Genomic DNA, 15771 nt, shown 5'->3' on the forward strand with positions numbered 1-15771 from the left:
CCTGAAAAGGGTGAAGTCGTAGGAACACCTAGTCACCTAATTGAAATGACCTCTTTGAATGGTGTTGGTTAGTTTGTTTCTTCATTTAATTATGAGCTTGATGTAGATTATTTTTTAGATGAGCGATCATGGTGGCATGATTATGCAGGAGTTGATCAACAAACTGTACTTTGGAATATTTGAGGATACTAGAAGTTGTTGAAGGTGGTAGTTGGACATACACTGCCTCATAGGGCATCATCTTTGTGGCTTCATAATATTTATTTTTATACCATCATTCATCTAAAGGAAACCATTATACCCGTTTATGTTGCTTATTTCAGGTGAAGCACCACAAATAGGTCTCCAAACATTTGTTGATAGCTTTTGTTTGACCATCGGTTTGGGGATGATAGGTTGCACTCATTTGGAGGTGTGTTCTGTGTTGTTTGGAATGTTCCAGCTAAAAATTGCTGGTGAAAGTGGGGTCTCAATAAGACATAATGGAAATCAACATGCCATAGAGTTTGAATATTTGGTCCATTAAAACCCGAGCCACTGATGTTGGGGTAATTGGCTGCAGGAGAGTGAAAAAATTAGCATATTTGGAAAGTCTGTCAACAACCACCATGATGATGGATCTATTGCCTGACTTTGGGAGACCTGTAATGAAATCCATGGAAACATCTATCCGTATGGAAGGGGGGAGTGAAGAGGGTTGCAAGGTGTCTGATAGTTTGATTATTTTCCCTTTTTTGTAGTGGAATACTTTGCATTCACCTACAAAAGTAAGAATTCCATGCTTCATGTTGGTCCAAAATAAAGAGCAACGTGCACATGCATACATCTTATGAAGCTTGAATGTGTAGCAATGGGAGAGGAGTGCAGTTCTTCCAATATGCGTGGTTTGAGGGTGGATTTCGGGACCAACACCACCCTATCCTTAAAGTGGAGGACCTCATCCTTCCAACAATAATCCTCATAGGAATTAGGATATGCTCATAATTTGTTAATAAGTTCACACACATAAGGGTGGGAGAATTATTCATGACAGGTGGTGGGCTCCAGTATTGCAGCAATAATGCTACAACTCCTGGAACTCCCTTCTTTAATTTTATCAACCCGGTAGTTCGTAACAAACTTGGAAGTGACGGTGCTGTATGCACAAGTACTAGCTCTTGCTGTAGCTGTCACTTGGTCAGCTGGCACAAGTCCGCTAGGGGATTAAGCCAACTTCTATGACCTCTTAGAAGAAGCTTTTTAACTGATGGATGAAAGCTAACTCAAAGGAAGCTAATCTACTTGCGGAAAGAAACTAAAAGCCAAAAAGAAACGCAAACCCTAGCAAACCCTAATTCTACCAGCTAGTCCTACTGACACAAAGGAGAGAATGCAAACTACAAAAAGAGATTCCATTACTTCTATGAAGGTAAAATACATGTGTCTACACTGCCTCTAGCTGAAGAAAACATATTTTTCCATTTTTGACTAAGTTATTAAAATTATCATGCATGTGCTTTTAACTGGCTTTTCACTGTGCATGGGTGGATCAAGGAGGAGAAATGCTTGGAAAAGGTTGGGATGGTACAGAGAGGGCCTAAGGGGTCCCTAATACCCTTCCAGAGAGTTTCACAGAGTTTGCCTATCAAGAAACCTCATTCGTGAGCTTCTACAGGAAGTCTGCAGGGGTTCTACAGGATGTTTAGGATTTCTACAACATGTTCTGTGATTTTTCTACAGGATGTTTAAAAATTGGATTTTGGAGGATGGGTGAGTGATGTAAGGTGCATGAATGGATAGGGAGGTAGGGTAGGGGCCTGAAATGACCCAAGGACTGATGGATAGAGTTGAGGAGAAGGTTTAGATGGTTGGACTTGTTCCAAGAAGACTGAAGTAATGTTGCACAAAAGGTAGGGTTATGAGGGCAGTATGGCAACGTGAGGCAAGAAACCAAGTTAGGAGATGGAGAAGATGGGTTTGAGGGAGTCTAGGTAGACAGAGAAGTGGTACAGGTGCTCTGCAGTTTGTGTTTCCAGCTGAACCAACAAAGACATGCAAGAAAACAAAGATCTAGTTATGCTACCCTAATATGATCTAGCTAACAGTAACAAGAATGGAAACAACTTTATTTGCAAGGAAACCATGTATATTAACTATGAAATGAAGCATTCAAAGATCTAAACATGTAACCAACTTTTGCAAATGAAAACCAAACACTTATGATTGCATGGCAAAGCAAAGTCAGTGTTTTTGTGTGCAGCAAAGTCATCCTAGTCACAGCTCCTGATCCCACTGAGGGAGAGGTGAAAACACAGATGTTTGTTGGCCGTTTTCTTGAAGCTTTTTCTGTTAACAACCTATCAACTAAATCTGAGCATGAAAAGCTATTTTACTCATCAAAAAACAAACTAAATAACAAAACAAGATTTAGATCTAAATAGCAGATTTTATTCTAAGAATGCAGCAAAAAGACATAAAGATAATCAAAGGAGGTATTGGGTGCTTGAGATGGGCCCAACCCCAAGAGAGATAGCCTCCTAAGAGAGATTTAGAGCTGGTGCAAAGCTGGATTCATCTTTATTGAGCAAGAAAAGAAGAGTTACATCAAAACTGTCCACAAGGAGAACTTGAAAATGAGGTGAAAGCAAAGCTCATCTATTGCCTAAAAATCGAAATACAAACTAGCTAACTTCTGCCTACAAAATGATTAACCATTGGCTACAAAATGACTAACCACTAGCTAACCAAAATGATTCCCTAAGCCTTCTTATTTATACAAATTGAGGACCCCAACAGTCCTCCTAAACTTTAGGGACTCGGCTGCCCAAAAATTGTAGTTAACAACAGTCCTACTTGACTTGCTTGGCTGCCCTTGTGTTGATTGATTTGGTGGCCCTTGAACTCCGAGCTGATGGTGGAGAATTCGAGGTAAGGGCTCATTTCAACCATTGATTTTTTCTCCAAATTGACTAAAAAGTCTACACAAAGCACACATTAGACTTGTTGGCATAATGACTAACCCAATTCACTCTATTAGCATAAATATAATAAAAAACATGCAATAAACTAATGAGAATGGTGGATTAAGTCGAATTAGGAGGTTGAATGAGCCCAAATAATTATCCATTTTTGGGGATCATCAACATGCTTCTTCAATCTAATATGGTACAGGTAGAGAGAGGGATAACATGGTTCCCTTGTCCTAAAAATGGTGCAATAAGGCATCAAACACTACATTGTCATGCCCCTTCTTGTAAATTATCTCATTATAATATCCTAAATTTTTTGCAATCCATTTATTTTGTTGTGGCGACGATAGATGTTGCTCTATAAAATATTTTAGTCTATGATGATGAGTGTATATTTGGAAACGGCACCCCAATACGTATGGTCACCAAGTGTCTATTGTATGTAATATTTCCATCATTTATTTCTCATATGTAGATTGACCTAGATGTTTGCCACTATCAATCAACACCACTACTAGCTGATATTTAATAAAACCTCATATTTTTAGAGTCTGGGATGAAGAAATTCCAACCAAGGCATGTAGTGATATAATCGGTTCATTTGGTCTAGTTGTGAAATCATTGTCTAGGTCAGTTTGGGTTTCACTCACTTCTTCCTCAGGCACTTCAGTGGATGGAGCTTCATCAATTGAGTTCTTTTGAATAATATCAATTTGGAATAATTTTGGTTCCTTACATTTATGTCCTAGGGAGTACTTGTCACATAATAGTAGGAGAGTCCTTGCTTCCTTCTTTTAGCCATTGATGTTGGCAACACCTTTTGAACCTTAAGTGTTTGGTTGGGGCCAATATCCTGGGTGGGATGTGCCTTCGTGATGAAATTTGGATGATTTGACTGGGAATTTAAGGCAAATTCTACATCTAAGGCCTTGTGGCATGCGTCCAACCAAGTAGTTGGGTGATGCATTCAGATATGGGCATGGATGGATTCCTTTATGCCATTGATGAAACATTCTAAGTAAAATTCATGTCTTATTTCTTCAGTTTTGATGACCATTTGTTCAAAATTTTCAATGTAGTCCCTTACTATACCTATTTTCCTGACCATAGTCAGATGATTCAAAAAGTGAGATTCCCAATCAAAGCGGTCACAAATGTATTTGGAGAGCATATTCCAAGTTGGCCTCCCTGTATAAAATTTTTGATGCCATACCACCACTACCATCACTCTTGTTCCAAGTAAAGGGCTCCCACATGTAGTTTACTTCCATCCTCCCAGATATTATTAAGGAGGAAATTTTGTTCCCTTTGTGCCACGCATTATGTGGGGTTAGAGACATCAAATTTGTACATGTCTAGTTTGGGTGTCTAGGGGCTTGAATATTAGTGATCTCCATGGAAATGAATGTGATGGTTGGATTCTTCTTCTATGTGTGCATCAATGCTATTTATTCCCTCATGGGATCCTGAGGTGTCTTTATAACTTCCAATACTTGTTGGCTCTGGGAGGTAATGAATAAGTGGAAGTAAAGACAGTGTGTGGTTATAATGAGATTTAATAAATAGAATATTTCACTGGAGTGACCTTCAGATTCCATGATATTTTGTAATAAACATAAAGAAGGGGGTTTGTTTTAGAATTTTAACTATCTCCTTTTAAAAAATTTAAATTAATTTCGCGCCATTCTTCTGAGGCCATTAATTCTAGTTTTAAATTTAAATTTAAGTTCTATGTAGTAAATATTTGTTGGAATTACCAATTTATGTGGTGCAGTTTACACAATCCAAGTGTCCAAGTAAAATTTCAAGGCATTGTATCCATTTACGCATTCAAAAATACAATTTTAAAAATGAAAATTTACACATGTTATATCCATATATAGAACAAATATAGGTCCATTTTGGAGAGGATTAAATCTCTTGAGATGCATACTTTTCTTCAAGCTTTTCACTGTAAAATAGGTCCCCTAGTCTATCTTTAGCCTTGTGTACATTAAAATTTTATTTCTTTCTTTCTCATCTTTCCAGAAGTAATTAAGGTTTCCTTTGTATAGCTCATGTGTGTTTGTTAATTTTAGATAACAATGGTATGTTCTACACTTTAACACAATTTACTTCATTTTTTCTTATCATCCCAGTGACAATTTCCTATTAGTTCGAGTAGAAATCACATTATCTTAAACACATTGATAGTAAATGCAGATAGAACATAAAAACATGTGCAAAAGACAAGCCAAGACAACAGGACACAAGATTTTGTGGATGTTAGGGAAACAACCCAATGTCAGGAAAAACCTTTGATCAAATATTCTTATTATTATTCAATAGTTTAACAAACAGAGAGAGTACAAATATCAAATTAACTTTCCCAAAACAATCCTCTCAAAATTAGTAGTCAACATCATTCAACTGTACCCCTGACTAGAAATTCAGCACTGGTCAAAGTAAAACCAAAATGTCATCCAAGAATCTCAGTCAATAGTGGATTAATTAGGTCCTTAAAGAGAATAAAATTAAGCCCAAAACCATTCAGTCAACCTAGTGAAAAGAGAGAGAAAACATTGTTGTAATTTATGCGTCCAAATCTGAAGTCAACACTGAAGTCAACCCTGGTCAAACTGTCCCAATCACCTCAATTAATGTGTGAATAAATGTGGCCTTCAAAGATTAATTTTTTTTTTTCAAAAATGAAGTCAACAGTGGCCAAAAGAGCCATGTTCAACTCTCATCAGTACTAGTCTATTTTCCTAAAATTCGGCCTCCTGCCACATGTGTGAAGTAGAGAGATGTTTCCTCCAAGTTGTACAAACCAACCAAGAGAGGAGAGAGAGATATATGTGATGAGATGAGTGATGTCAAAATGAGGAGAGATGTCACTCCTATTTATACCCTTGGTTGAGGGCGAGGAGATACATCTATTGGGATTTTGAGCCTACATTTGACTGAGGTTGACCTCGCCAATTTGTGCATGAGAGAATATAAATTCAAAATTCCATTTCTCCTTGTCGAAATGAGATGATATTTATATCAAAATTGGATATATCGAATAGAGGAATTCGATTCAATAACCATCTCCGTCATATGAGCTATCCTAAAGTGGAATTTGGCCCTAGTTGCTAATTTTCACACTCCCTCTCAACTAGGGAGAATTCCACCTATCAATCCATGTTTCATTATCATACCATCCTCTCATCATGTACCATATTTGTCATCACTTCCCTACTATGATCTGATTTTCTCTTCTCTACTCTGCATTGTTGAACCATGAAGGAATAATGAAGAACAAGTGATTGAGAGTGAGTCATAAGATCATACCACTCTCCACTGACTAAATTCATTCCTTTATCCCATATCAAGCTATTGAACACCATTAATCCTAGTCATAGGGAGTATGACAATACATGATGTGTCCATTGGTAGTGCTATGGTCCCTAACCCTCTTTTCCCAACTTATTGGCCAGATGAGAGGTACTTCCCATGAGTCCCAAACTCTATGGGTAGGATGTGTGTTGGGGCATCAGCACGAGAAGGTCAACCACGCATCCTGATCATATGAAATAGGAGTAGGTGAACCACTCATCTTGTGCATATGCCAATCATAGGGGAAGATAAACCACTCATTCTAAGTACATGTGTTCTGGTAAGGGAAGGTGAACAAGTCAACCTCTATCTAGCGTACCACTAGACAAAGGTGAAACCCTCACCCTATGGTCACTCATAGCTCGAAGAAGTACCCCAAGCCCCCAAGAGCTCCCAAAGCTTAGTGTCCAACTCAAACGAGACCCTCATAAAAGGGTCATTCCATGACTCCAAGTCTCTGTCGGAAGGTTAAGAATTTGACCTTCCCCAAAGGCTTCGTGAGAATGTTTGTGACCTTCTCATCTATTCTAATGTGATGGAGCCTTGTTTATCCCCATTGTACCATATCGTAAATAAAGTGGTATATTATATCAATATGCTTAGAGGGTTCATGGAACACAGGATTCTATGATAAGTGAATCCCACTCTCGTTCTCATCCATGATATTGAAGCAGACCTCAAAGAGAAGCAACATCAAGATGTACTCTTACTATCCACCACACTGTCGGCCTAGTTAGCATCTGAATATCCATGTATTCTCAAGTTCTTAGCAGTGTATCTTAGTCCATAGTGGATTGTTCCCCGAAGATATCTTAAGGGATTCTTAACAACAATCCAATGAATGTGATGAGGCTCAACCATATATTAACTCAACATGTTCACAATGAAGCATATGTTAGGACAATATTTGACCAAGAACATCAGGGCCCCCACAAGTTGGCAATACTCAGAAGGGTTTTCTAATTCAGGCCCAGTAGCACTTCCACATAGCTGCTTAAAGTTGAGTTCCATTAGAGTAGTCATGGAATTGAAATCCACCATCCCATATCTCTCAAGTAGCTTCACAACGTATTTTCCTTGAGAAAGGAAATTCTCACCTGCCTTTTCCTAGACTTCCAGCTCTAGGAAGTAATGCATCCATCCTAGGTACTTCATCTCAAATTTGGAATCCAAATCCTTCTTACATTGGTGAATGAGAGGGTTAGCATCTGTCAGAAAGAAATCATCCAAATAGAGGTCCTGAATGAGGGGCTTGTCCTTTCCAACCCCTAAGTACAGGTTCAGGTTAGTATCGCTCCTTATAAATCCCTATTCATAATATAGTTATCAATCCCCTCATACCAAACCTTGGGGTCTTACTTCAATCCATAGAGATATTTCTTTAAACTAAATACACGTTCCTTTCGATTTTGAACTTCAAATCCCTCAGGTTGTTCTACATAGACTTCCTCCTTAAGTGAGCCATTCAAGAAGGAATGTTGACATCTATTTGGTGAAGTTTCCATCCGTGTGAGGAAGCATGGGCTATGATCGAATGGGTGGTGGTATATCGGTAAAACGGTGAAAATATCTCATCATAGTCTACTCCCTCCTTTCGAGAGAATACTCAAGCAATGAATATGGCCTTGAACTTTCCAGCACTCCCATCATCTGCATGTTTGATCTTGTAGATCCATTTTGAAGTGACCACTGACTTTTCCTTTGGTATAGGAACCATATCCCAAACACCATTCTTCATGATCATCTCATACTCTTAGTTCATCACATACTTCCAAATTTGGTGCTTCAAGGCTTCTTCGAATGTGCAAGGCTCAGATTGTACAATGGAGCTCATGCCAGCTACGTACCCTTGGTAGATGTTTGGCCTCTTGCTTCCACGAAATGTCCCCCTTGGTGGAATATGTTTCTCATCATCTCCAAGAGTATCAAAGGTATTTTTCTTGAAGTAGTGGAATCAATAGGAGGTGGATCAATGGGATCCATGAGACGTTCAACATTTGGATCATCAAACAAAGGTTCATCCTGCTTTCCTACATCATCTTCATTATTATTTTCCTTCCTAGAGATAGGAAGATCTTGAACTTTCCCAATGGAAGAATATTCATCGAAAGTGACATCATTACTTATATCCACTTCCCTTTTACAAGGCACATAGATTCTATATGCCTTTGAATTTTCATTGTAGCACAGAAATTTTCCTTTCTTCCCAAATGCATATAGTTTGTTTCTTTTCTCTTTTGGCACATGAAAATATACAGGAAAAAATTGTTTCTAAAATGAGAGACATCAGTTTTCTTACCGATTAAAACTTCTTCAAGTGTCTTGAAGTCAAATTCTTGATGTGGGCATCTATTTTTAACATACTCAGCAGGGTTGGCAACTTCTCCCCATAAGAACTTTGGAAGACCTTGGTCATGAAGCATGGCTTGGGTGGCTTCTATGATAGTATGATTCTTCCTTTAGGAAACTCCATTTTGTTCAATAGTATATGAAATGGTAGTATCCCTCTTAATGTCATCTTCTCTACAATAATCGTTGAATTCATTTGACTCATATTCGGTGCCATTATCGATCCTCAATATTTTGATTTTCTTTTCTATTTGATTCTCGACCAAGGTTTTAAAAGAGTGGAACCATTTGAACACTTGGTCCTTCTTCTTTAAGAAATTTATCCATGTTTTGTAAGAGAAGTCAACCACAAAAATAACATAGTATAAATATCCACCCAAAATGTTACGGAAAACATACGTGATAGATGAGAATGAACCAATTGAAGAATATTAGTGGTTTGAGTTTCACTTCAAGGGAATGGTCCCCTTGTACATTTTCCAGCTTCACAACACTGAAAAGCACCTTCATGATCTAAGTTGAATTCAGGCATACCCATGACCATCTTCTTTACATCAGGTAAGGATTTGAAATGAAGGTGAAAAAATATTTGGTGCCATGATTTAGATTGAAGAGAAGTATCACAAGTCATTTCTCCCAATGGACTTCCTCCAACCTTATAGGGACATTCAACCCTGAATCCAAGAGTGAATGCATCTCTTGGTTTCCTTTCCAGATAAAAACTTTCCCATCAATAAATGTCACCTTAAACCCTTTATCTTCCATAGCAGAAATAGAGACCAGATTCTTTTTTAGATCAGGTACATACAACACTTCTTGTAAATGAAGGGTTTGACCTTGAATTAAGTGAAGATTAATAGCTCCAATTCCTTTTGCGGGATAAGTTGCATTATCCCCAACTATAATCTCCATATTCGTATTCTTTTCAATCAAGTTTGAGAGAGCCTCTTTGTACCCAATGAAGTGCCTTCAGGCACCACTATCAATCAACCAATGATCTAATTTATCCGAAGGAGAGGCAGTGGTGAAGGCAGAAATAGGATAAAATTATTTTTTCTTTTAACCAACATTAACATCTTCATACTTGGAGTTTCTCGATTTCTTGGGAGGATTACCATTTCCATTTTGAGCAGTAGGAGCATTCCTATTTCCTTTGTTGTTGAAACTTTTGTTCCTTTGATTTGCATTTCCCTTGAAGTTTTTTTTATGGTTGTCATCATCTCTTGGGGTATCCTTCTTGTGAGGATACTCTATAGCGAAGTGGCCAAAACTGTTAAAATTGAAGCATCTTCCTTTTCTTCATTTTTTGAATCCCAGCTTGAACCCTTGACCTTGTTTTCTTGTACCAACATTGTTCTTACTCTTAGCATGAATGAGAATGCGGTAGGATTACTTCCATTGGATGGCTTATCTCTTTACATCATTGTTAATTATTCTTGAGTACATCTAGCCAATAATTCATCAAATCCCAGAATCTTGCCATTGTTGAAGATGGTAGTTTTGAACACATCCCATTCTCTTCTAAGGCCTCCAAGTGCAATAAGGGTGAGCTCCCTATCACCAATGACTTCTCCAATAGATAGGATATCATTCTTGATTTCGGTAATCCTTGTGAAGTAATATTGAGTGGATTATCGTCTATCCATCATGATGTCTTTCAATTTGTTCTTGAGAAAAAGAACTTGATTTTCATTATTTATTTTGAACATCCCAGCTAGCTTGTCATACATGTCCTTCAATGTTTCCAAATCAGAAATATAGGAAATCACATTCTTGTAAATAAAACAATAATTTTCTTAGCTTTATCCTCACCTTTCTTATACTTGGTTTGTTCAACTGTGAATTTATTTGAGGGAGGCTCCACTACTCTTCCTTTGACATAGCCCATGGCATCCATTTCCTCCAATGTCAAATCTAGAGAAATATTCCATGCATGCTAGTCATATTTTTCTTTAAGCTTTTCCTCAGATTTGAAGTAAGATGTAGTTGTCATTGGGAGTAGTTCCAAGTCCTTATCTAACAACTTTCCTTAATGATTGCTTTTCATCACTCTTGTTTGGAATTTGTCTTAAGTTGAGCTCTGATATCATATTAATTTGAAGCGAACAAAGTTCCTTCTTAAGATTAATTACTCCAGAATACTTGGAATATGAAGATATCCATGAAGATATAGATATTATATATTAAAATGAATAAGAATGAATATGATTTACAAATGAAAACCAGAGGCTTGCTTATATACCAAGCAAGTGTCTCTTCATGAAGAGTCATGTCCTATTTGACATGGCTCTTCAACCTAATTACTAGCTTAATTAACTATTATTTATGATTATTATCTTTTACATTATATTTATATTATTTATATATTTTATTCGTTCCATTTCCTTCTTCCTCAAAAAGCTTTGTCCTCAAAGCTTGTCAATGAAAAAGGCTTGATCTCTTTTTCAGCTTTGAATGTCTTTCTCTCTTGGAATAGTCATCCTCATTGATACAAGTTGACATGATTTTCTTAGTGACAAACAAAATTGTCGCACTAAGAAGGGATCAAACCATCCCAGATTAATCTTCTGTATAGCATTCTGATCACTAAAATTTTGTAACGACTTGTCCTCATAGCATTGGGTTGAGGTTACATTACTCTTTTTTGGAACATTAGTTTGTTGTTTCGGTTCTGACTGGTTCAAATATGTAGCATGGTTGATTCGTCTGTTCTCATGATTTGGATACCGATATGGAACTCTTTTTGTTTCATTTTTCCTTACTGGGCATGTGCCAATTTTTATATTTTCTTCTAGCGAAGATGTTGTTGAGTTGGTTATGAAACATTCACTAGGGATGTTCATTGTTTGAACTGCAACATCCAAGCGCGTATTTTCTTCAACTTTCTTGTCTTCTTCCTGAGTTGTGACATTCACTAAATCGATATTTGTTGTTTTGTCATCAACTTGAATTCCTACATTTGATGCTTCCTTCTAGATAAGTTGTTGGACCTGGCTTTCTAATGACTTCTTATCCTTCTTAAGTTTCTTAATTTGTGTCAGCAATTTTTCGCTATGGTTTTTAAATAAAGAAACTTCTTCATTTTTGTCAACATTGATTTTGTCAATTTCTGTTTGCATATTTTGTAATACCTTTTTACCTTCTTGAGACATTACCTTTGAAATATCTGAGATATCTTCTAGTGTTACTGAATTTGGTTTTAGTGTAAAATCTTGGAGCATTATTTTCTTCTTATTGTAAGAAAATGTTAAAAACTTCTTCTTTGTATTTAGAATAAAGGAACCTAGAGTTTCCATCCAAGGTAACCCCAAACAATGTCACTATCAATGTCACTATCGAAAAAATGTAAGGTTTTCACAGTGAATTCTGAGGTAAAAGTATAATATCCAATATTTAGGTGTAAATTGTTTATGTCATATTGTTTGTCATATTCACCAAAATTATTCTTTTCAACTATATTCGATTCAAGAATCACCAATTGGTTAGCACATTTAGGACTAACATAATTACTTTTTTCAGCAGGACTGATAGTGATTATGATATCTCTTCCTGCGAGCAATCCTTTGATTTTAAATAATGTATCAACACTTTTACTAAAGATTTTAGGAAACCTTTCATTACTAGTCTCCTTTTTACTCTTTAAATATTAAACACCTTTTTAAATCACTCTTTTTTTTTATAATAATTTTTTTTTATATAAAACCCGTTTATTCTTTTCCTTTTTTCTTTGTTTTTTTTTTAATTTTATATATTCTCTTAATTTATAAAATGTATTTCCACTTCTCTCTTATAAAAATCTAATATATATATATATATATATATATATATATATATAAATATTCTCTTCTTCTTCTTCTTCTTTTCACTCTTTTAATAAAAAAATTTATATAATAATTTTTTTTTTTTATATAATTATAAATATATATATTATATAATTTTAATTTATATATTATAAAATTATAATTATATAAAACTTATATATAGTTTTTTTATATGGCCAAAGGCCTAGAAAAACGGAGAAAAGGAGAAACTCCCAAATATTGAGCAAAATGCTTCAATTATTACGGCAACAAGGTTGATGAATTTTGATAGTGAAAGACTTGGATCTGAGAACAAGCTTTGTGCACAGGTCAAACAACATATAGGATCGAACTGCTTTGATACCACATGAAGCGAACAAAGTTCCTTCTTAAGATTAATTACTCCAGAATATCAAGATATCCATGAAGATATAAATATTATATATTAAAATGAATAAGAATGAATATGATTTACAAATGAAAACAAGAGGCTTGCTTATATACCAAGCAAGTGTCTCTCCATGAAGAGTCATGTCCTATTAGACATGGCTCTTCAACCTAATTACTAGCTTAATTAACTATTATTTATGATTATTATTTTTTACATTATATTTATATTATTTATATATTTTTATTCGTTACATAATTTCAGATAAAAATAGTATGTTCTATGCTTTAGCATTAAGAGTCTTTATGTCAAGGATGGCCATTCCTAAAGAAAAAATACCTAATAAAGTCTCAAGTTGAACATGATTTTAGGATGGACTTTATCATATTTAGCTAAAGCAATTTTGTGCAGGAGTTACCTTAAGAATCCAAAAATTTAGATATGTTTTTTATATTAAAAAAAAAAACTCGTTAGGTTATGCTCTAGCTGAAAATTGGTTGAAAAAACAAATTAAGCCCACTTAATTTTTCAATTAGACATTTTATATCATTATGCCTAAAAAAATCCCTTAAACACCTAAGGGAAATCTTTAAAAATACATAATTGAAAGTAAATTTTATCATATTTATTAATATGCTAGCATCGAGAATAGTGTAAAATTCCATGTCAAAAATGGCTTGTTTAAATCAAATTTTGAACATGATTTATGGTGGGACTTTATCATAATTAGTTAGACCAATTTTGTGTGGGAGTTATCTTAAGAATCCCCAAAGTTGAAATTTCTTTACGAACTTGACAGAAAACTTGGATATTTTTTGTTATATAAAAAAATTGGTTAGGTTATGATCTAACTATAAATTGGTTTAAAAATATCAAACTTAATCCCATTTAATTTTTTAGTTAAACATTTTATATCATTCTACCAAAAAAAATCCCTTAAACACCTAAATGAAATCTTTAAAAATACATCATTAAATGTAAATTTTATCATATTTATTAATATGCTAGCATCAAGAATAGTGTAAAACGCCATGCCAAAAATGGTTTGTTTAAATCAAATTTAATTTAAGATGTTTGTTCCCCACTACATGATAGGTAGCATGGATTTTGAACATGAAGCTCCATAAACACATCCTAAAAATGAATATATTTAGTTTTTATTTATTATATATAATTAAATATTTGAATGCACATGTATTAGAATCCACTTATGTAAAACCCTTTCACCTTTCCTAGTTCCAAGATGAGGATAATTCATTATAATTTAATAAAATAAGAACTCTTTTCTTGAAAAATTTTGTATGACTTTGGTAATTAATCTGTTGCATGAGCTTGATTGAAATGTGATTTTTTTTTAAATAATGTTAATCAAAAGTGAATTTAATTAACTGGAAACTTTTTATAAATAACTTAAAATATCATTATATTTAAAAAATTGAATAATTATAATATATTTTTTTAGATGGAAATATTTAGTTTAAATGAAAGTGAGTTATTTAGTTGATGTGATCATTTTTCCATCACTTGAATGTTAACATTGTTAATAATTTTGTTACTATGCTTTACTTTTCTTTAATAATGAGTGAACAAACATTTTCCCCATTTTTAATTTGAAAGAATAAGTAAACACTCCTCACTCTTTATTGGAAGGAGTACCTACTATGTATATGATATGCATTTATAGTTTGGAAAATTCTCACGTTATTGAATTGTTTATTTTACATATATTTGTTTTGTATGTGAAATGGAGAAATTACAAATCTCAATTTCATATTAACAAAGTATATACATAAAGGAGAGAAAAAATAAATAAATAATATCTGTCTATATAACAAAGGTTAAGAGTATGTATTTCTTTGGTAAAATGTTATAAATTCAAATTCATAGAGGATTACAATATATATATCTTTATAAACTTTAAATGAAAAAATCTCATATATAAATTCAATATCTAATTTAACCATAATATTAAAATTAAATTATTATTATTATTATTATTATTATTATTATTATTATTATTATTATTATTATTATTCATTTTCAAAAAAAATAAAAATAAATAAATAAACAACTTAATTTTAATTTAGATATTAAAAATTAATTAAATATATTTAACCCTACTTTATCATGGAGATTCTTAATTCATAAATAGGTTTTGCTATAATTTCATGGGCCATTACTATGTCCTATCAATACTACATGCCCAAAAAACAATAACTTATTTTATAGGACACTTGTTCATATAAAAAAAATTAATTAATTAATTTAATTAAAAGGATAAAAAGGACAGAACTACTTTGGAGATAAATCGAAATCATTGATTTTTGTATACTACTATGAAAATTCTAGAATATTTCATGCAGATTAAATCCTTACCATCCACCTAATAATTATTCATAATAATTCATAATTGGTTAATGTGGACCTCTGAGCGACCCACTGTAAGAACATGGGTGTTTTTATCTTCGTCACCACAATATTACAACCAAGAAATATCCAACTATTACATTTATGAATTTGGGATTGATTTCTTCTTATGCTTTTTTCTTTCTGTTTCACTTTTAGGAGGGCATGTGTATCGTCATATGTTGATTGGCGTTCAGATCTTATGTGTTATTTAGCTCATAAATGGAAATGGATATATGTATTTTTCTTTCTACATAAATGTATATACATATGCACTTATTTATGTATGTAAATTTATGCCTTCATTAATGTCTTGGTGAAATATATATTAATTTATAATAAGATGTGTAATTCTTTTTTTTATTAAGCTAAATTTTACCCATGTCAAAACAGCAGATAGACAAATGTCAAATGGAAATGGAAAAGATAGAGAATACCTACGGTGACCATTTTCAAAAGAGAAACTTTTGGTGTAAATATATTATAAAGATGTATATGCTATGTTCTCTTGTTGCACTAG

Source organism: Pinus tabuliformis, chromosome 6 (assembly GCF_031772625.1).
Source record: "Pinus tabuliformis cultivar Carrire ecotype Pingquan chromosome 6, CPIR1, whole genome shotgun sequence".
In the NCBI taxonomy this organism is placed as follows: domain Eukaryota; kingdom Viridiplantae; phylum Streptophyta; class Pinopsida; order Pinales; family Pinaceae; genus Pinus; species Pinus tabuliformis.